This window comes from Sceloporus undulatus, chromosome 6, assembly GCF_019175285.1.
Source record: "Sceloporus undulatus isolate JIND9_A2432 ecotype Alabama chromosome 6, SceUnd_v1.1, whole genome shotgun sequence".
NCBI lineage: Eukaryota > Metazoa > Chordata > Lepidosauria > Squamata > Phrynosomatidae > Sceloporus > Sceloporus undulatus.
The window spans coordinates 115,209,276-115,231,270 of NC_056527.1; the positions used below are offsets into that span (position 1 = coordinate 115,209,276).

At 44.4% G+C, this 21,995-nt stretch overlaps 1 protein-coding gene across 1 annotated transcript in view; it reads right to left on the minus strand.

The window, feature by feature from the left end:
- The window catches only part of NRL (neural retina leucine zipper), a 40,099-nt gene extending 19,529 nt beyond the window's left edge, over positions 1–20,570 (minus strand). Inside the window, exon 1 of the mRNA XM_042476350.1 lies at positions 20,376–20,570. The gene's annotated coding sequence lies outside the window, so the exon portion shown is untranslated. The remainder of the gene's footprint in view (positions 1–20,375) is intronic.
- Between the last annotated feature and the right edge of the window lie 1,425 nt (positions 20,571–21,995).

A 21,995-nucleotide genomic window follows, 5' to 3' on the forward strand; every position in this document is an offset into this window, starting at 1 on the left:
AGAGAGAGAGAGAGGCATCTCTCTCCCTGCTTCAGCCGCTGAAACCCCTGTGCCTGGCTCTTTAAAAAGGGAGGACACTTCCCCCGATGCCCTGCAAACGTCACCATGACGATAGCTTGATTGGCAGCGGCCAATCTACAGAATGCATTCGATTTCTGTCAAAATGCATTCGATTTCAATTTGTAGTGGGCACTTGCTAACGGAGCGATTCGGGGGAGGGGCATCCGGATCATCCCAGTTCCCTCCATGTCTTTTACCCCAGTATGAATGGGGCCTTGGGTAGCTCACTTCCAATTCAGGTTAAAACCTGGAGCAGATGCACCATCCCACAATGGCTACATCATACCCATCCAAGCCACCTTTCTCCTATTGTCACCTGGGTCACCTTTCATTGCCCTGGGAGGCATAATTCAGTAAATGAGATCCCAAGGTGCCAGGATTTACATATCATTAGTTCAATAAACAGCTTTAAGCTTGCTCTGCCAATGAAAAAGATAGAAAAAGAAAGCCTGTCCAGGGATACTTCCATCAACAAAGCAGATGTGCTCTAGGACATTATTATTATTATTATTATTAGAGCACTGTAAACTTTGCACAGCACTTTACATAGTAAGGGTCAAACAAAAAGAAATAAAAGAACAAAAACCTGCCAAGCGGCATACAATCTAAAACATCAAAATTGCATGATTAAAATATCACTAAAATAATACTAATTTGCATAAATCTTTTATAGAAACTTTGTTACCCAGGGCAGAATTAACATGGAAAGGATACGGATAGTTTCCTAAAAACAAAAAATAAGGATAGCACAACATGTTTCAGCAAACATTTTGGTCAAACCTAACTACAGGCAATGTGAAATGGAACAAAAGTAAATCAAAAACATTTGAACCTTCTAGGCTGCATCCCCACTGCAGAATTAATTTAACTGCTGTGGCACAATGCTATGGAATTCTGGGATTTGCAGTGGGTGTAAAAAGACTGTAAAAAGAAAGGGGTTTTTTTGTTTTGTTTTTTGCCAAAGGCTTTGCCTGTATTCCATTTTCTGATCAAGAGGTTCTACATCTCAGGAGCCCTTCACCCTAGGAGGCTGGTTCGGAAAGTTCTTTAGCAAGACAGTGGCACTCTGTACATGTTCCGAGACACTCTGTTTCTTCAGAGATTCAAAGGTTTTTTAAAATCACCAGAAAAAAGAGATCTCAAATCCCAGCTAACCTCAGCATGGGTTATCATGGTCTGCTTACAGGCCTTTGGGGACAGAAAGATTACAGGATGCCAACTCTGATTCTGGTCTGACTCTGAAAGGACAAAAATGCAACTTTTACACTCCCTTTCTCTGTGGTTTCTGTAATTTCTATTTTGGTGTCTGGAGAGGGATGCATGACACATGCCCCCCCCCCAAAGGCATGCGGGGGAGAAAGAGGCTGAAGCCAAGAGAGGAACCAGTGGTGTGTGTTTTGTTTGTGTGCGCATATGTGGAAACAGGTTGTAGCTGGACAAAAAGTGACTCAGCGTCTTCAGCGATCCTGACTCGGCACAAAGTGCCCACTGCCTGAGTGCTGGAAGAGGAGAGTCTGTTCACACTTTGTCAATTTGATCACAATAAAAAGGAAAATCAAATGAGTATCTGAAGGCATGTGTTGCATGGTTTTAGGACTGCCAATCGCCCAGGCAGGGGGTAGCCCACCCTGCTTTTGTGCTTTTAGCAACAGCCTAAAAGCACTATTGCAATCCCATCTTGGCCATGGAAACCCACCAGGTGACCTTGGTCAAGTCACACTCACTCTCTCAGCCTCAAGGAAGATATTGGCAAACGTTCTCTGAACAAAACTCGTCAAGAAAACCCCATGATAGGGTCATTATAAGTCAGAAATGACTGATGCTGCTGTTAAAGTAAGCTATGGGCATGAGCACTCTGGCAACAAGCATCTTCCAGGAACCCTCCTGAAATTTTTCTTCAGGGCAGGGCAAGGGAGCCTGTACCTCCCTAGATGTTGTTGCCTTTTTTTTACTCTATTCCCCATCATCCCCCACCTTTGGTTGGGTGGGGATGATGGGAATTGGCATGCAACAACATCTTGAGACTAGCATGTTCCTCCAGCCATTATCTGCCAGTGAGGTGACACTTTGGGAGCCACATTCTGTAAACCTCCAACTTTGAGTGCCCATTCAGAGTAGTACAGGGTACGGTGCTGAACCTGGACTCTCCTTCTGCTTCAGCCTCACCCCTGAACCTTTGCCTGGCAGACGGATTCCTGCTGGGTCTCCCACATGTGCTGGGACCCTAGTTGAGCTCTGACCATGAGATGGAGTGTCCCAGATCAAGCTTAGGGGGTCCTGGGAGTTGTAGTCCAAAAAGAAATGTCATTTTGTCAAACTGGTGATAGAAATATCTGGCCCAATTTTATTCTGCTGATAGAGGAAGACTTGGAAGCATCCACAATTGCCCAGCTTAGGTTAATGGAACTCTGGGCTTTCACCCTGAATCTCCTGTTTTCACATGTTATCTCCAGGCAAGGGTGCAAATTCACCCATTTTGGTCGACTCTGTCCTAGACAAGAAGAAAGTCATGTGTTCTAATCTACGGCTCAGCTGGGAGAGCAAAAACTTACTACAATTTCCAAAGATTAATCCATTTGTTGCTTCAACTTGCAAAGACTCTTGGAAGATGTCTGCGTATTTACATACACAGTTAGTTAGCTTTCTCCTTCCTTTCCAGTCATTGTGGTGCCAGGGTTCACCTTCCACTCTGCTCTGCATCCACCTTTTGTTGGCTCCCCTCTGTGTACTGCAGGTGTGACAAAAACAAACAAGGCCCGAACAGAGGTGCCAGTGCTGATCACTGTCTGAGGTGTTTGACCTCAACAGTAGCTCACAAACAGCAGAGTGCAGAAACACAACCCAGTGTGCAGTATTTGGCAACCAGGTATTGACCAACCTGAGATAAGGCACAGACACGGTTGACTTCTTCCAAGGTCCTTGGAGGCTTTTATCATCCAGTTGCAATATGTACAACATATACTGTCTATTATATTTACAATACACACTATCCAGGCTCACCAAACCAACACACCAACTCCTCTCTCGGTCCACTATCCTCAACCCATGCCTGCTCTGGGTTTCAGAGTCCTTATGTACATAACTAATTACAATGGATTGGCACAGTGTTTCCCCCCATTTACAGCCATATAATTATTTTTATATTTCCTTAAAGGGACATTTAACCCAACACCTTTGACTAGAAGCAAATAAGCTAAACTGAACATGCCTTACCCCAGCTCTCCAAGCAGGTGACCAATTGCAGCTGGCACTTAATGAATAATGTCTGTTGACATCAGAAGGAACTGTCTTTAGATCTGCTGCCACACTGCAGAATTAGTGCAGTTTGATGCTGCTTTAACTGCCCTTGCTCCATGGAATCCTGAGATTTGTGTTTTGCTGTGGCATCGGAGCTCTCTAACAGAGCAGGCGAAATATCTCACAAAACTACAAACCCCATGGTTCCATCGCACTGAGCCATGGCAGTTAAAGTGGTGCCAAACTATATTAATTCTGCAGTGCAGATGCAGTCTAGGCTTCAAGTTTTGGCTCTGAAAACTCAAATCCTGGGATGTTCCTGAACTGGCAATCCTGGCCCAGCTGCAGAACTTACAAGAAAAGGGACTTATCATCTGTTTCTAAAAAGGGAGGCATCTGGAGATGAAGATGGGAGTTTGGGGATATGTATGGGGGGGATCATGTTGTCCAGTCAGCTCAGCTGACCCACTCGTGATCTCTCCTCCAGGGACCAAAGTGACCTCAGCAGAGACGAGGTGAAACTACTTTCTTGCACAAGTCAGCAGCCCCAAAATGAGGAACTTGCAGCAGAGAGAAAACACAGCAGATAGCAAAATAAAATGGAAAGGAAGCCACAAGCTGGGGGAGAGATGGATGTCAAGGCCTCTGAGCCAGAGAAGTGAAAAAACAATGCCTAAGTGCTTGCTAGGCTGGTCAGACTCTGTACCAAAGAGATGCCATCTCTTTCAGAATTGAACCCAAATCCTATCCGATTCTGTGCAGAGAGAAATGCAAAACATACCCTCAAACTGTCCCAGATTGGTAGAGACAGACTCAAATAATCCTCTGCCATCCCACTTTTCCAGCTGATTTTAAAATGTCCCAGTTTCCCCTCTCCTCCTCCTGCCTTTTCCCTTTGTCTTCATCTTAATTCAGTTGCTTCAAACTGGGTTCGAAGTGCAAAAGTAGTTTGTTTCAATAAACAGCAAGGAATGAGGACAGGAGTGGGCTAAACCTTGCTCAGGCAGTAGATTCAGGCAAAAGCAAACTGCTGCACTCTCTCTTTGCTTGTGTGTTCTTCTTCATTAATAACATTGGCCATCTTGACCGCATTCTGATGACTTGGCCAGGCGTATCTCAGTTTGCATCTGTGAAATATTGGAAGGTTGGCAAATATTCCATTGGTAATTTAGCAATGAAAAAAAAACATACCAGGAAAGAAAAAGGCAGCATTTGCAAATGGCAGGAGGAAAGGCAGAAAATATATTAGGGAAACCAACTGTACATGTTTTAAATGACAAGAAAAGAGATTCTACCTAAACCTCAGGAAGAATTTCTGTACTGTAGAATCATAGAATCATAGAGCTGGAAGAGACCGCAAGGGCCATCCAGTCCAACCCCATTCTGCCATGCAGGAAATCTCAATCAAAGCATCCCTGACAGGTGGACATCCAGCCTCTGTTTAAAGACCTCTAAGAGGGAAGGATACTCCACTACTCTCCAAGGGAGTGTGTTCCACTGTCAAACAAGCACTGCAAGAGTGCAATGGACTGCTTTGGAAGGTAATGGATGCTCCTTCTTTGAGGGTCTGTCTTTCTGGAATGCTTTAGTTGTGTGTTCTTACATGGCAGGGGTTGAACTAGATCATCCTTGAGATCCCTTACAATCGTATGACTCTATATTCAGGAACGTGCCTTTCTGTTGCACACTGGCTAAACTGCTGTGACCTCATGGAATCTGCACAAATATTTTAACTTCTCTGATATACCAGCATGAAAAGGGTAATTCTCTCATCATTACAGTTATTCCCATCCCTGATCAAATGAATTAATGGTTACATCTGTCTGATTTAGGGGTGTGGCTATGGGAAGAGGGAGCAAAATGAAGGCACAGGCCCTCTCAAATAAAAATTCATCCCTCCCACAATGAAATTTCCCTTCGGACCCAAATTCCTAATTTAAAACTTAATTTGAGCATACAGTATAGAAATACAGGTTAGGCATCCAAAGAAAAGTGACCTGCAAAGTGACCAAGGGAATCCAAACACAGCAAATAGAAACATTCAGGGGAGTTTATCACACTGGGGCTAATTTCAGCATTAAAGAGAGATTAAACTACATTTAAAGCATCCCACAAATAAAGCGAAAATGGCGAGTAATTGCACGAATGATTATCACACGCAATTGCACAAATAAAGTGATATTGGAAATGCATTGTTACTGAAATCCGGAAAGTAAAAGATGTGCGTTAATGCTTCTTTGTGATCACTTTAATGGCAGGTTTTGTGTGATGTCGTGTGAAATTGTTTTGAGTAATTATGTGATTTTTCCAGGATATTCATGGGATAAACTCCCAATCTCCTGTGTGAGATAAACTCCAAAGACTGGATCGTTTTCAATGTCTCATCCTCTACAATGCTAGAAAATTTGGGAGCTGAGGAAAAATTAAATGGGGGAGCAGAATTCTTATTTGGAGATAATGCCCTCATTTTATCCCTTCCTCTCAACATGCACCACAAATTTGAGCTTACTCTTTAGGAGTTTTAGTTCATGAATCTATTGCATCTATCCACATATGGACAATTTCAATAGGTAAAGCATTCATTCTATATCCTTTCTTAGAGATTTCTTACATATTTGATAGTTGGATCTTGGGACAGGCGTTTGGAAAAACTTATTTATTTGGACTACAGCTTCCAGAATCCTCCAACCACCAGGATCTCTTTTATGCAACACAGTTATATCACTTTTATAATTATCTGGCATGACTTCATTCTAGGGAATCCTGGTATTTGTAGTTCTGTGATGCACATGCACTCTAAAGTCTTTGCCAGGTTTCTAGTGCCTTCCAAAACTACAAACTCTAGGCTTCTCCAGGATGCAGTCATGGCAGTTGCAGGCATATCAAAATGCCATAGTTGTATAGCATGAAAGAGATCTTATTTGTCCAAAAGCACATTTATTCAAAATGCCTATTAGACATGCAAGAACCTGCCCTTGCACTAAATCCAGCCACTGGTTCCATCTAGCCTAGTATTCTCATGAGTCCACATTTGGGGTGCAAAGTTAAATCTATTGATTGATTGCAGTTATATTCCACTTTTCTCCCAAAATGAGATCCAAGGCAACTAAAAGGTTACCTAAAAAGTGACCATGTGCCAGAGATCCAGAAAGCAACCTAAATGAAGCCTAAATTTTAGACATCATGCGTGTCCAAACTTATGAATGGAAATTGCATTTCCCTCTATCTTCGACTCTATTGTCCAGATCTTGTGAGATTTGCTGGAGCCAAATCGGAAGTGGTGCTTGGAACTTTCTGAACCGTACCCAGCTGTTCCATGGCTGTTTTTTAGGATATTGAAACTATGCATTGTCTTTGCAGTCAAACAATGACGAACTTAGTTTAAAGATGGTGGGTTTGGGGGACTTTGGGGAGATTACCAGAAGAATTTTGGGCCTGCAAAAATGGCATTCAGAGGCTCCATGTGCCCCCTGGGCCACGTTTCCCCCACTCCTGGTTTAGATAGAGCAGGGCTTGGAAAACTTTTTGGGACTTTTCTAAGGTTTTCCAGTAGCAAAAAGTTCCTTTTCTAAGCTTTAGTTAGAGAGATCTGTACCTGCTCACCTGATATGACAGGTATAGCCCTATGGTATTTGTTTCTGCGTGTATATTATTGTCTTCTTTGTTGTTGTGTGCCTGCAAATCATTTCCAATTGATGGTGATCCTAAGGAGACCAGGGTTTGATTCCCAGCTTGGCCATGAAAGCAAGTTACATGCTCTCAGCTTCAGGCGAAGGCAATAGCAAACCCGCTCTAAACAAATCTTGCCGACAAAACCACATTTTAGCTTCACCTTAAGGTTGCCATAATTTGGAAATGATCTGAAGGCACACAACAACAACAAGAATAACAACAAGGATACCTGTCATGGAGTTTACTTGGCATGATTTGTTCAAAGGAGGTTTGCCATTGTTTTCCTCTGAGGCTGAGAGCATGTGATTTGGCCTAGGGCTACTCACCTACATTTTGGGTCATGCCAGGGATCGACATCCCCGATTATGATGGCCCTTCCTTCCTCTTTTTGCCTGTCCCTTCTCCTCATACCCAAGGGATTCTGCTTCTGCTATTTTTGTGAGAAAGGTAGTCATGAAAGCATGCCCTATCCCAATTTGGCAAGGACTAGACCCAAATAATCCTCTGCCATCCCATTTTCTAAACTGCTTTTAAAATGTGCAAGCTTCTCACTCTCTTCCTTCTACTTTCCCCCATTGTCCTCAGCTTACTTTAGTTGCTGCAAACTGAATTCAAAGTGCAAAAGTAGTCTGCAGACAATTAACCCTGCAGGAGGCAGAGGAAGGGTTGCCCTTCCCAGTAGGATCAGGCAAAAGCAAACTACTGCAGCTTGTATGTTCTTCCTCATTAATAATTTTGGCAGTCTTGACCACACTCTGACATTGCTTGGCCACACACATACCCGTTTTCATCTGTGAAATGTTGGAGGGCATGCAGTGGGAAGCAAACATCTCTCTTGTCTCTCAGCTTACATGTCCCAGGCCAACTGTATTTCTGCTCTAGACAAAGGCCTGGACATACCTACAATTTTCAGCGTTTTTCACACTGTAGCTGAGCAGATCTGAAACATTTCACAATATCTGGAGCATACTGACACAGATTCAGAGAAGGGAGTTTTCCTTAACATCTTACAGAGTTCTTCTTTGGGATTCGGGGGCTGTTAGTTCAAAAAAGGAGTGTTTCCAAGCTCTGTAAGCCTGACCTGCATTTTAACTTCATTTCCCTCATCCCCATATGATAGAGGGATCACATGTTCACTAGACTATATCCTTCCAGATTCCCTGGTTCCATGAAAGTGTATGCTTTCTCCAAGAATTGTTGTTGTTGTATATGCCTTCACGTTGTTTCCAAGTTATGGTGACCCTATCACCAGGTTTTCTTGGCAAGAATTATTCAGAGGTTTGCCATTGCCCTCTTCTGAAGCTGAGAAAGTATGACTTGCCCAAAGTCACCCAGGGGGTTTCCATGGCTGAGTGGGAATTCAAACCCTTGCCTCCACAGTCATAGTTCAATGCTCAAACCACTGCACCACACTAGCTGCCTCTAGGAATGTATTTATGCAATAAACTCCCCAGTCTCACCAATACTAGCATCTAGCACTGCAAATTGTCATGATAGAGGCCCTAGCGTGTAGCATTACAAACCACTAGGATAGTTGCACTATCTACCATTCCAAATTGTCATGACAGATGACAGATGTAGTCAGCATTGCAAGTTATCATCGCAATAGTTGTTGCGTGCCTTCAAGTTGTTTCTGAGTTATGGAGACCCTAAGGTGAATCTATTGTGGGGGTTTTCTCAGCAAGATGAGCACAGAGCAGGTTTGCCACTGCCTTCCTCTGAAGCTGAGAGAGTGCGACCCAGAGTTTCCATGGCCAAACCAGAATCCCAGCCCTGGGCCTTCCAATACTCACAGCACCACACCATGCAACTCCCCTGCCAGACACCCTAGCACCAGTGCTGCAATCTATTGTGATAAGACACAATGGCTTGGTTGTCTTGAATATCCACACATACACACACCAGCAAAACACACACACACACACACACACACACACACACCAGCAACAAAATATTGTACAGTACAGTACTTCAATTGTTGTGCAAACAAGACATACCCTAAAATGAGAGCCAGATCCCCCACTCCAAAATAAATGCTATGGGAATCCAATAACATCAAAAATCCACCAAACAGTGATACTTTTATTGGGCCAACCAAAATGCACAATATACATGTTGCAAGATTTCGAACCTTCATTGGCTTCTTCATCAGGCAAATGTGTTAAAAACCATACAGGAGGAAAAAAATTGAGGCTGTTCAGGCCTGTATTTTGCTGGTTTTGTTCTTAGTTCAGATGGTGTGTTTGTTGTGCAACCCTGTTGCCCTCTGAGCTCCATCTTTGGGTTGAAGTATATTTTCCAGATCATGGAGAAATGATCTCTTAGGCAGATGTTGCCACCTGCTGGCCAGATGTACCATTCAGAAAGGGTAATTGACTGGCATAAAAAAGCAAGGTGGACTTTACTATGGGTTTGCAGTTCCCATTAATCCCTGGGCAGTGTAGAATGCAACATGGGAGCTACTGTCCAACAATATTTGGGGGGCCATGAACTACCATGAATTGCCCATGCGCTCTTTGTGATATTAAAAATGATCTTTGTTGTTATCGTTGTGTGACTTCAAGTTCTTTCCAACTAAGGCAAACCTATTATGGGGTTTTCTTGGCAAGATTCGTTCAGAGGAAGTTTGCCATTGCCTTTCCCTGCGGCTGAGAGCATGTCACTTGCCCAAGGTCACCCAGTGGGTTTAATGACAAAGCTGGGAATCAAACCTTGGTCTCCAGAGTCCTAGTCCAACACTCAAACCGCTACGCCACGCTGCCTCTCCAAATGATCTTCATTAAGTGTTATTATCTACTTAAAATGTTTCAGCATTGTTCTTTTTCTTTCCCCAAGTGGACCAGCTGGGCAAGATTCCATTTTTTGTTTTTCAAAACTTTTGCATGACTATCAGCGTGGTGTAATGGTAGACTACCAGGGTGGTTTGAACATTGGGTTAGGACTCTGGAGACCAGGGTTTGAATCCTGACTCAGCCATGTAAACCCACTGGCTGACCTTGGCAAACTCACACTCTCTCAGCCTCAGAGGATGGCAATGGCAAACTCCCTCTGAAGAAACATGTCAAGAAAACCCCCAGATAGGGTCACCTTAAAGTTGCCATAAGTCGGAACATAAGTTGGAACACACTCCCTCAGAGTGTTGTGGAGTCTTCTTCCTTAGAGGTTTTTAAATAGAGGCTGAATGGCCATCTGTTGGGGATGCTTTGATTGTGAGTTCCTGCATGGCAGAATGGGGTTGATCTGGATGGCCCTTGTGGTGTCTTCCAACTCTACAATTCTATGATTCTAGGAAACAAGTTGAAGGCACACAACAACAACAACAACAACAACAAAGCTGTGGTAAGGTGTGGTGAGCCTGATGGTTACTGACTTCCATGGATTTAAAAGGGGATTAAATGAACATATAGATAAATCTATAAATAAACACCTGTCCAGCACTTGGGATAGTTACTTGTTTGGAAGACAATTTCCTTAAAAGAAAAACCAAAAAAAAAACCTGTGATCTGTGCTTCTGAGAGCTGCTATCCCCAAAAGTAACTTTTTCAAGCCCTAGCAAAAGCTAAAAATGGAACTTCCATGTTCAGAAATAGTGTACCTCTTGGTATCACTTATTAGCAGAGCACCAATGAGTGCTGCAGAAATAATGCAGTTTGACACCACTCTAATTGCCATGGCTCCCTACCACAGAATCCTGGGATCTGTAGTTTGGCGAGGCCCAGCACTCATTTGGCAGAGAAGGGTTACAGGATGGTGCTACAGCACTTAAAGTGCTGCAGTATTTCTACAGTGTAGACCATCACAGGACCAGCCCTATCATTACACAAAGTGAGATGGCTGTCTCAGGCTGGAAGATTTTGGGAGGCATCCTAAAAGGGCAATGATTTGCAAAAAGCAAAGGTTACTGCTCCAACCACCAGGAAGGAGGAAGAGAGGTTTCCTACCTCCTGTGCCAACTTAGGAGTTTATCACACAAAGGAGATCGGGATTTTATCCCATAGCCCGGAAAAATTGCGTAAATACACAAAATGATTTCACAGAACGTTGCACAAAACCCACCATTAAATTGGTCACAAAGAAGTATGAACGTGCATCTTTTTACTTTCGGGGCTTCAGCAACAATGCATTACCAATATCGCTTTATTTGCACAATTGCGTGTGATAATCACTCATGCAATTACTCACCATTTGATTTCACAGAATGTTGCACAAACCCACCATTAAAATGGTCACAAAGAAATATTAACACACATCTTTTTACTTTCGGGGTTTCAGCAACAATGCATTTCCAATATGGCTTTATTTGCACAATAGCGTGCATTCGTGCAATTACTCATCCATGCAGTTACCCACCATTTTTGCCTTATTTGTGGGATGCTTTAAATGCACTTTAATCTCTCTTTAATGCTGAAATTAGCCCCAAGGTATTAAACTCCTTAATCTGGCCATTTTTGAGTACTATTCAATTTGTCCTTGGGCATAGCAAAAGGGTGCCATTTGCCAATCTGCTTCAGGTGACAAAATCTCCTGGATCAGCACTGGAGATGGTTTGGGACAAGAGCACTAAGGCAGTGATTTAATTCAGTTGACCAGTACGGCTATATCTCTGAATTAATTCAGGTCTTCTTATACTCGTTGGCTTGTTTTACGACAGTTTACTATGATGATTCCTCTTCCTATTATCAGGTGGGTCAATTGCAGGGGTAGCCAATAGCCCAGAGGACAGGCTCAGAATTCAAAATGAACTGAACAGGTTAAAAAGCCGGGGCAAGAGTAGCACAATGCTTCAACAGGGAAAAATGTAGTATGCATACTACACTTGGGCAATGCACAGATATAGGATGGGAGACAACTGGCTTGAAGGCAGTACATGCAAAAAGGATCTAGGCGTTCTAGTGGACTGTGGGCTGGACATGAGTCAACAGTGTGATGCAGCAGCTAAGAAAGCCGATACAAGGCAGATATCAAGAGAATATACTGTCTGGATCGAGGGAAGTAAAAGTATTCTGCTTTGGAATACTGTGCCCAGTTCTGGGCACCACAACTCAAAAAAGATCTTGACAAGCTGGACTGTGTCCAAAGGAGGGCAACTAAAATGGTGAAAAGTCTGGAAACCAGGCTCTATGAGGAGAAACTTAGGGAGCTGGGTATGTTTAGCCTGGAGAAGAGAAGGTTAAGAGGTGATATGATAGCCCTGTTTAAGTTTTTGAAGGGATTCAAAGATATAGCCATGTTAGTCTGTAGAATCAGTATGTAGAGAGATCTTGCAGCACCTTTGAGACTAACTGAAAGAAATTGGCAGCATGAGCTTTCTTAGACTTCAGTTTAATGCATCTGAGGAAGGAGACTGAAGTATTTGAAGGGATGTCATACTGAAGATGGAGCAGAAAACATTCATGGGTAACTGTGTTGGCCATTTAAAAATGCAAAAAAAATCCATCAATGATACCTTTATTGGCCAACTGAAATGTACAATATATTTGTTGCAAGCTTTTGAAACTCCATGGGCTTCGAAAGATGGAGATTAGGACCCAGAGCAATGGATGCAAGCTACAAGAAAAGAGATTCCACTTAAACATTAGGAAAAACTTCCTGACATTAAGAGCTGTTTGACAGTGGAACACATTGGACAATATCACATGACTGAAACTGGAAGTATAATCCAGTGTCATCCTGAATGCAATCATGCGTATTCATGTTAGTTCGTGAAAGGTTATCACATGCGATCGCTGGCAGTCTGAACACACTCCAAACTCAATCACACGTCAATCCACAGTTAAGTAAATTTGGTGAACTAATGAAGTCACAAACCCTATTCCTAGGCAACTTTGCACTCAGTGCGCTGTTGTTTGGTGTGATGTGCATGTCTCCTTTGGCCTTCGGTTTTCCCCCCCAATCCAGAACAGGGGGTTTCCCATGAAGCCATGCTGCAGTTCCGCTTCAATTTTGCTTCCACTTGTCCTTCAGCATTGCTGAGGGGGGGCTGCTGCCAGCTAATGAAGAGGCATGGACCCAGAGCTATTGGATAGCCATTACAGTATATTCACCTTTTAACATGACAAATGAATATATGCCTGTTTTAACGTGAATAGCGCATGTTCTTTCAACCATTCTTCCCGCCCCCCTCCAACCTCTTTTGTAAATTGTGGGGTTCCTTGGTTCCTCTCTCTCCCTGCCTAAATATGCTATGCTCCAGGCATCTGGAGTCTCACTGAACATGCGCAAGGGGGCCAATTCGCAACTAAGAACCCACCGATGTGATGGCTTACTTTGCGCAGAATCTGGGTCACATTCGGGGAAGCCATTACAGCAAATTTATGCTGTGATAAGGAATCACATAATTGTGTGAATTTTCAAATTGACCTCACTATCTTCTCTTTTGCAACTGAGAGCCTCCTGTCCCATTTGATAAACTCCAAAGGGCGGTGAAGTCTTCTTCCTTGGAGGTTTTTAAACAGAAGCTGGGTGTCCATCTGTTGGGGATGCATGGATTGGGAGTTCCTGCATGGCAGAACAGGGTCAGGCTGGATGGCCCTTCTTGGGGTCTCTTCCAACTCTATAGGAGTTTATCACACTGGGGCTAATTTTGGCAGTAAAGAAAGATTAAAGCGCATTTAAAGCATCCTGCAGATGAAGCGAAAATGGCAAGTAATTGCGTGAATTATTATCACACACAATTGCACAAATACAGTGATATCACAAATGCACTGTCACTGAAATCCTGAAAGTAAAAAGATGTGCGATTTTTCCAGGATATTTACAGGATAAACTCCCAATCGCCTTTGTGTGATAAACTTATGATTCTATGAGCCAGACAGGAAACGTTGGAGAAAATTTGCTTATAAGAAAATATTGCTGTCAGATATTGCCGTCTGAGTCTGTAGAATCAGTCTGTAGAAAGATCTTGTAGCACCTTTGAGACTCACTGAAAGAAAGACGTTGGCAGCAGGAGCTTTCCTAGACTTCAGTCTACTTCCTCAGATGCATTCAGATCATTGGAGATGCACTGAGATTCCCCAACTGCATCTGAGGAAGTAGGCTTTAGACTAGGAAAGGTCATGCTGCCAACTCCTTTCTTTCAGTGAGTCTCAAGAGCTCTCTCCATAGGAAAACATAGGAGACCACTTGCCCAGAGAGAAACATGGGCATATATGATTTTCCCATGGGGAGCTACATTTCCTCCATAGCAAGAAAACCCTATGGGCAAGTATGGTTTCCCTATGGGCAAGTGCTGTCATTTGTTTTAATACTTCTCGCCTGGAATAACAACAACAACAACGAGGAGGAGGAGAGGAAGGAAGGAAGGAAGGAAGGAAGGAAAGAAAGATAGAAAAGGAAAGAAGGAAGGAAGGAAGGAAAGAAAGAAAGATAGAAAAGGAAAGAAGGAAGGAAAGAAAGAAAGAAAGAAAGATAGAAAAGGAAAGAAGGAAGGAAGGAAAGAAAGAAAGAAAGAAAAGGAAGGAAGGAAGGAAAGAAAGAAGGAAGGAAGGACAGACAGACAGACAGACAGACAGACAGACAGACATCGTAGTCCCTGGTGGGGAAGGGGGATTCTGGGACGTAATCTCCCCAAATGTATGCCCTTGCTCTCTTTGCAGCGCTGCAGATAACCCCCTCCTCTGATCTGGCTGCCAGAAGGTTGGGAAGGAAGGCCCTCTGCACTGGCTCAGAGGTACTCTTGCCCGAGCCTGGATGGCAGCCTTCCAGCGCAGGAGTGCTTGCTTTCCCTGCTTCCTCCCCTTCCCTAGTTCCCGGCCAGAAGCAAGAGCCAGGCGGGGTTACATCATGCTGCCCCGCCGTGTCAGCCTATCAGCCGGGGACGCCGCGCCCCTCCCCGCCTTGAAAAGCCCGCGCCCCCCGCCCCCGCCACCCGAGGCGCCCCGGAGCCAAGGGGCGGCAGCAGCATCAGCAGCAGCAGAGGGCCCCAGCAGCAGCAGCCCCAGCAGCGCATGCCGGCCCCCTACCGGATCCTGGGGAGCCTCCAGCCCCAAAGTCCCGCCGGGACCCCTTGCCTTGCCCCCCTCCCACCCTTGGCAGCCCCTCTCCACTCCTCCATTCCCTCCTTTTCTTCTCGCCTCCAGGACCCAGAGAGGACTTTCTGCCTCTCTGTCTTCCTTCGCATCTCTGACGTTGAACCTCTTCTCCCTCTCTCTTCCTTTGCACTTTCCCACTGTCCTTCTGTCTTCCTTTCCACCTCTCTCTCTCTCTCTTCCTTTGCACCTTTCCCTCTGTCCTCTTTCGGAACTCTCCCTCTGGCTCTTTTTGAACCTCTTCCTCTGTCTTCCTTTGCACCTCTCTCTCTTTCTTGGAACCTTTCCTTCTGTCTTCCTTTGTACTTTTCCCTCTGTCCTCTTTTGGAACTCTCCCTCTCTTCCTTTATACCTCTCTCTCAGTCCCCCTCTTTCTTTAGACTTCTGCCTTCTTTTGAACCTCTCTCTCTCTGTGTGCCTTTGCACCTCTGCCTTTCCTTTGAACCTCTCCTTCTGACTTCCTTTGCAAACCTTTCCCTCTGCCTTCCTTTGCCCCTCTCTCTTCCTTTGCAAAACTCTCCCTCTGTCCTCCTGTCTCACATTCCTCCCATCCTCCTTTCCTTCCTTTCTTCTTTCCTCCTCCTCTCTCTCTCATCCTCATGCCATCCCACTCCATGCCCTCCATGGAGGGTGTGCCAGAACGGGAGGAAAAGGTGAGGGTGCCAAGGTCCCAAAGGGGGTCAGAGCTTGGGGAAGTCCCTTTTGGGGACTTTGGTTGTTGTGTGTCTTCAAGTCATTTGCGACTTTGGGTGACACAAAGGCAACCCTATTATGGGATTTCCTTGCCCTGTTTCTTCAGAAGGGGGTTGCCCTTGCCATCCTCTGAAGCTGAGAGTGTGTGACTTGTCCAGGGTCACTCAGTGGGTTTACACAGCTGAGCCAGGATTGGAACCCTGGTCTCCAGAGTCATAGTCCAATGCGAAACAACACCACACTGGCTCACCTTTTCTTGGGTGATATACTGCCAAATCCCCATTTGGGCAGGAGATTAAGGGAGCTGTACTCTCCAAAACAACATTCCTAATGTTTGTGTGGGGAGATGAGGGCTTCCCCACTAGGCTGGGGGATTCTGGGAGTTATAGTTCCCCTCAAAGATCTTTTCCAAACTGGGCTGGCAAGGAGAGGGCAGACTCTGAAGGACTTCCCGGTTTCTTATCACAATTACAGCTCCCTAGTAAAATATGGTTTCATCAGCATGGAAATGGGATGGAGAAAATATGAGGATCATCACAGGCAATGAAAAGTCCCTTGCAAACTTTGAATGGAGGAGGACTGGGTTATTTCCCCTCTCTGCTGTTATGAGGATCAGTTGGCCTTGTCTGTAAAATGGGCACAAAGTGGACCATCCTAGATTTTGGCCCAGAGGCTGGCCAGTGATTTTTCACTCCTTGCTTCCACACTCCTGTCTTCCTTCCTGATACCTATTCTGTTGTCCTTATCTTGACACATCCTTTGTAGTTCTTTTATCGTTAATCCCCAGCAGCCTGTGTACGTGTCTCGTCCTTTGTGCAACTCGGCTTTGCTAATTCCTACGTCCTTCACACAACTTCATTCTATTTCTCTACCACCTAACTTCCCTCCCTCCCTCCCTTTGTCCACAACTCTGCCAATGTGCACACTCTTCTGTTTTGTTGTTGTTGTTGTGCGCCATCAAGTCGTTTCCGACTTATGGGAAAAGTTTATCACTCAAAGGAGATTGGGAGTTTATCCCGTGAATATCTTGTAAAAATCACATAATTATGTGAAACAATTTCACACAATGTTGCATAAAACCCGCCATTAAAGTGGCCACAAAAAAGCATTAACGCACATCTTTTTACTTTTGGGATTTTGGCGACAATGCATTTCGGATATCACTATATTTGTGCAATTGCGTGTGATGATCATTCATGCAATTACTCGCCATTCTGCTTCATTTGCAGGATGCTTTAGATACGCTTTAATCTCCCTTTATTGCTGAAATTAGCCCCAGGGTGATAAACTCCATATAGTTTTCTTTGCAAGCTTCTTCATTGGGAGTTTGCAATTCCCATCCTCTAAAGCTGAGAGAGTGTGACTCACTCATATTACCCAATGGGTTTCCATGGATGAGGCGAGATTTGAACCCTGGTTTCCCAGTGTCCTAGTCCAACAGTCAAACCATCACTACGATCCTTTTCCAGAAGAAATAATCATCTGTGTCAAAGGAGCTGAAACACCCACTAATCCTTATGAACACAGACCTTGATTTAATGTACAGACTGCGGCTCAGAATATTTCACAAAAATCCTAACAAGTCAGCCTTCAGTGGCCTGTCAGAAATTGACCAGGGTTCCTCCACAATCGCTGGGGTTAGGAGTGAAGGACCCCCATGAATGGGGCAGGGGGAAATGCAATTCTTTTTACCTAAGGGAACACCTCTCTAGGAATCTCCAGGTCCTCCAGTGCAACTCTGTGGTCAACATCAGCCAGAGGTTGATCATAGAATCATGTTGGAGGACCTACAGATGCCTAGAGAGGTGTTTTCTCTAAGAACTTCAAGGTTCACCAGCACAACTCTATGGTCAACATCTGGCAGAATTGTGCTGGAAGACCTAGAGATTCCGAGAGAGAACATATGAATCAAAACCGCAAATAATCAAATCATTAAAAGTCAAATGCGGAAGGTCGATTGTGTATAGATTTGTGTCTCCCAGGGTTGTGGCGAAGCCAGGGCTCAGAGGGCCCAGGTACTATGACTTTTGGATTAATCGGAATAATGCCATTTATCCAAATCCTGAGCTGAGCAGCCATCCTTGTCATAAGCTCTCCAGTAATGAACAGTTCTGAAAGGGGAAACTAGGCTTCCCAGCAACAATTGATTGCTGTGTATAGTAACAATTTTACTATATTTGGAAAGTATATTGCCATATAGATATGGAGTATGTATCACCATCAGAGCCAGTGTGGTGCAGCGGTTTGAGTGTTGGACTGTGACTTTGGAGACCAGGGTTCAATTCCCTGCTTGGCCACAAAACCGACTTTGTGACATTGGGCAAGTCACACTATCTCAGCCTCAGGGGATGGCAACAGCAAACTTCCTTTGAACCAACCCTGCCAAGAAAACGACTTCAAGGCACACAACACACCCACCTATATTACCATATACTGAGTAAGGAATGCCAAACATCCACTACACCCTGCTGGCTCTTCTCCTATTTTAGCACCCACTTTTTGAAGATTGCATTCCCCAAAACCAGGGAAGGAACCATCCTAGGTTTTGTGAACGCAACTCCAGTTGTGTGAATGCCACTCCAGTTTGGCCAGAAGCAAGGGCATGAAAACTAGATGGTTTGGATGGAGGACAGAGCTTGGGTCTGGGACAAGAGAGTGGCCTTGGGCAGAGTTAAGACTGAAGAACGGCACCCTTGTTTGTTTGACTGGACTTCCTAGTGCTCTTCCTTCTCCACGTCACCCATCCTCTCCTCCCCAGGGATCACTCCCCCCCTTGTTGTTGCCACAACCTTTCACCCACAAGAGGAAATGCCAGTCCTGAACCAGTTCACGTCCGCTTTGTTTTCTCTACTCCTTTATTTCCTTTGCAATCGTTTCGGCCCAGATAGCTGGGTTTATGGCTAATCGAAGCCTTTAAGAGGAAACAAGGATATCCTTGTCCTCTTTCCAATATTCTCAAATTGCAGCTATTCCTACCGTGAACATAATCCAGGATGAATCAGGGTTAAATCCCCAAATGCACCCGATTGAGCTTTGAAAGCTTGCAACAAGTATATTGTGCATTCGGCTGGCCAATAAACGTAGCACCCGTTTTTTGTGGTGGCTGCCAAAAAATCCCACTTAATCCGGGATAATAGATATTGGGGTTTTCCCTGGGGTTTTAAAAAAGATCCGCAACGTCAGTAGTGTGAATAACCGATGGGAATAGACCTGCGATAAATTCTGCCTACCAAAAAAAGGGGTTCTAAACGCATTCACATTGTTGACTCCATCTTTATTGAAATACTTGCAACCAAACAACCAAACTCACAGAAATGCAGACTGATGTGGTTCTGTAGTGTGAATAACAAGCCCGGAATGTGCGAGTGAGATAATTCACATCATCACGCTAAGAAAAAGACATCCGAATGACCCCTTGGATTGTCATGCATGTCCCCCAATTCAAAGACTGACCCCTTGAAGAAGGATTTTTGGAAGTCACCTGTGCCTACTGTGCCCACCTCTGCCACCGACTCCAATCTTTCTCTAAAATGGGGATTATCATAGCCAGCCTTCTGTGTGTCTGGGTGCACCAAAGGTTGTAAAACATACTGCAGAAATCATTCAGTTTGAGACTACTTTAACTGCCCTGGCTCAGTGCTAGGGAATCCTGGGAATTGTAGTTTGTTGTGGCACCAGAGCTTTTTCTGACAGAGAAGGCTCAATGTCTCACAAAACTACAGTTCTCAGAATTCCCTAGCGCTGAGCCAGGGAGGTTCAAGCGGTCTTGAACTGAATAATTTCTGCAGTCCGTTTTGGAGCATAGACTGTAAAACATACACACACATTTAGAAGACAGATATGGAGTCAGGATGCATCTACATTATAGAAATAATACAGTTTGATACCACTTTAAGTGCTGCAGCTCCATTCTATGAGATCCTAGGATTTGTTGTTTTGCAAAGTCTTTAGCCTTCTTTGCCGAAAAGTACTGGTCCCTCACAAATACTACAGATCCCCGGATTCTGTTGGAAAGAGCCATGGCAGTTAAAGTGGTGTCAAACTGCATTATATCAGCAGTGCAGATGCACGGTAAATCAGGAAAGTGACTGATTGAAAGTGGTTTTTCTAGTGAAAGCCAGCTAGGCCAAACAGATAGAGAATTTGGGGTTCTAGTTCTGTTTTGGCTTTAGAGCTTTTTTCCCCTTTGTCTCTGAGCATCAATTCCCCTACCTATAAAATGGAAGCAATAATATCTGACACCCTGGGATGTTTCTAAAAGTAAACTGCATTGCAAATAAGACGCTGTGTGCCTACACATATTTCTTTGTACAGTAGTGCCTTAAAATCAACTCTAACTTATTGTGATGATATATTAGATTTTTTCATGACAGGATGAGTTCAGAGGCAGTTTGCCTTTGCCTTCCTCTTAGGCTGAGAGAGTGTGACTTGCCCAAAGTCACCCAGTGGATTTCTATTGCTGAGCAGGGATTCGAATCCTTGTCTCACTGGCCAGTCTAATATTCAAACCTCTACACCGCACCCATTCATCCTACTAAAATCAATGGGACTTGGAGCAGACATGGATAGGATTACACACCTATGCATCCAAGAAGAACTATCAACTGGTCCTTCCTCACAAGCTTGATCTGTTGTTGGGTGCCCATTTTACAGATGAGAAACCAAGGCTGGGAGAAAGCAACTCACCCAAGGCCAAACAGTTAGGTCAGTGGCAGAGGTAGATAGGCTTGGAACAGCCCAAATGGCATTGATTCCTCCAACACCAGAAAAATCCATAGGTTTGCAAAATTGCTGGAGAACAGAACCCCTCTCCTCTTTCACAACAAGGGCTCTGTGTGAATTTGCTGAGCACAGTGGCTGGCTTATCTGTATTTTTTATTATTTTTATTTAATTAAGAAATCTCCCCCGAAGCAGTGTGGTGGAGATGCTAACTGGGAGTTGTGGAGGAGGGAAGGGCAACATGTGGGAACAACATGTTCCCAGCTCCTGACCCATGCGCATGCCCCCCTTCCTATCCCATAGCAAGCCTTGGCTTGGGTGAAAGTCCATGCCATGCAGTTCGTCCCCTGCCCTTTACTCTTGGAGCCTAGCCAACAACAGGTGAACCCTCACCTACCCCAAATCTTTCGTGCAAGGGTCAGGGAGTTGTGTGTGCTTTACTCAAACACAAACAACCCAACCGAGAGTGCAGAAATGCATAATGGAAGTGGGGAGGACAGGGAGTTGGGGGTCAAAAGTCAACATATCACCAAGCCCCAAGATTTGATCCTTAAACCTCTAATGTTTTGAGTTCAGCATTGGGTACATGAGAAGGGCTTAAATATGAGATCAGAGTTCAAGGAAGTGATTTTATGGGGGGGAGGGCTAAAACTCCCAGAATCCACCAGCCAGCATGGCCAGTGGGGATGCTGGAAACTCGCCCCACATCTGCACACTGAAATGTTTTTAGCATTGTAGCAGAGTTTGGGGAAGGGATTTTTAGGGACTATGAGTCCCAGATTCCCCTCACCAGCAGTGGCTCTAGAGCCACTTCTGTATCCTGTAAGGTTTTTAGCAACATAGCAGATTTGGGGGAAGGGATTTTGAAGGACTGTGACTCCCAGAATCCTCCAGCCAGCATCGTCAGTGGGGATGCTGGAAACTCTAGTCCCATTTCTGCACCCTGAAAGGTTTTTAACACCATAGCAGAGTTTAGGGAAGTGATTTTGAGGGACTAACTTCCAGAATCCTCCAGCCAGCATGACCAGTGGGGATGTTGGAAACTATCATTCATAATTATGCAAATGGGCATGTGAAGATGCTGGACACTGCAGTCTAAAACATCACTTTTCCAACAAGGTCTCAACTGCATAGTTATAGCACTTTGTTGTGGCTCCATGATATGGAATCCTGAGATTCATCCTTTGATGGGGGGTACTCAGAATTCTTTGCCAGAGTGCTCTACTGCCTCACCAAACTACAAATCCCAGGGTCCTACAAGATGTAGCCATGACAGCTCATGAATTATAGGATCAAAGTCCTATAATTGTGTTGTGTAAAAGTGACCCTAGCTCTGCACCAGGCATGTAAGTGGGGCATTTATGGATAGGATTTGTACATGGTTGCACTTCTGTGTGTAGAGTCTCATGCAAAAGTGGAAACCCTGATGCCCACACCCATTGGTACAAGGAGGAGTACCTGAGCATCTTGGGCACTTCAAACAGCCTGTGCAAATTTTGATAACTATGTTGACAATTTAATATTTTTTTAAAAAAAAATCAGACCTGTAGTTTTTCATCAAGGGGGTAACCACATGACGCTTCCAC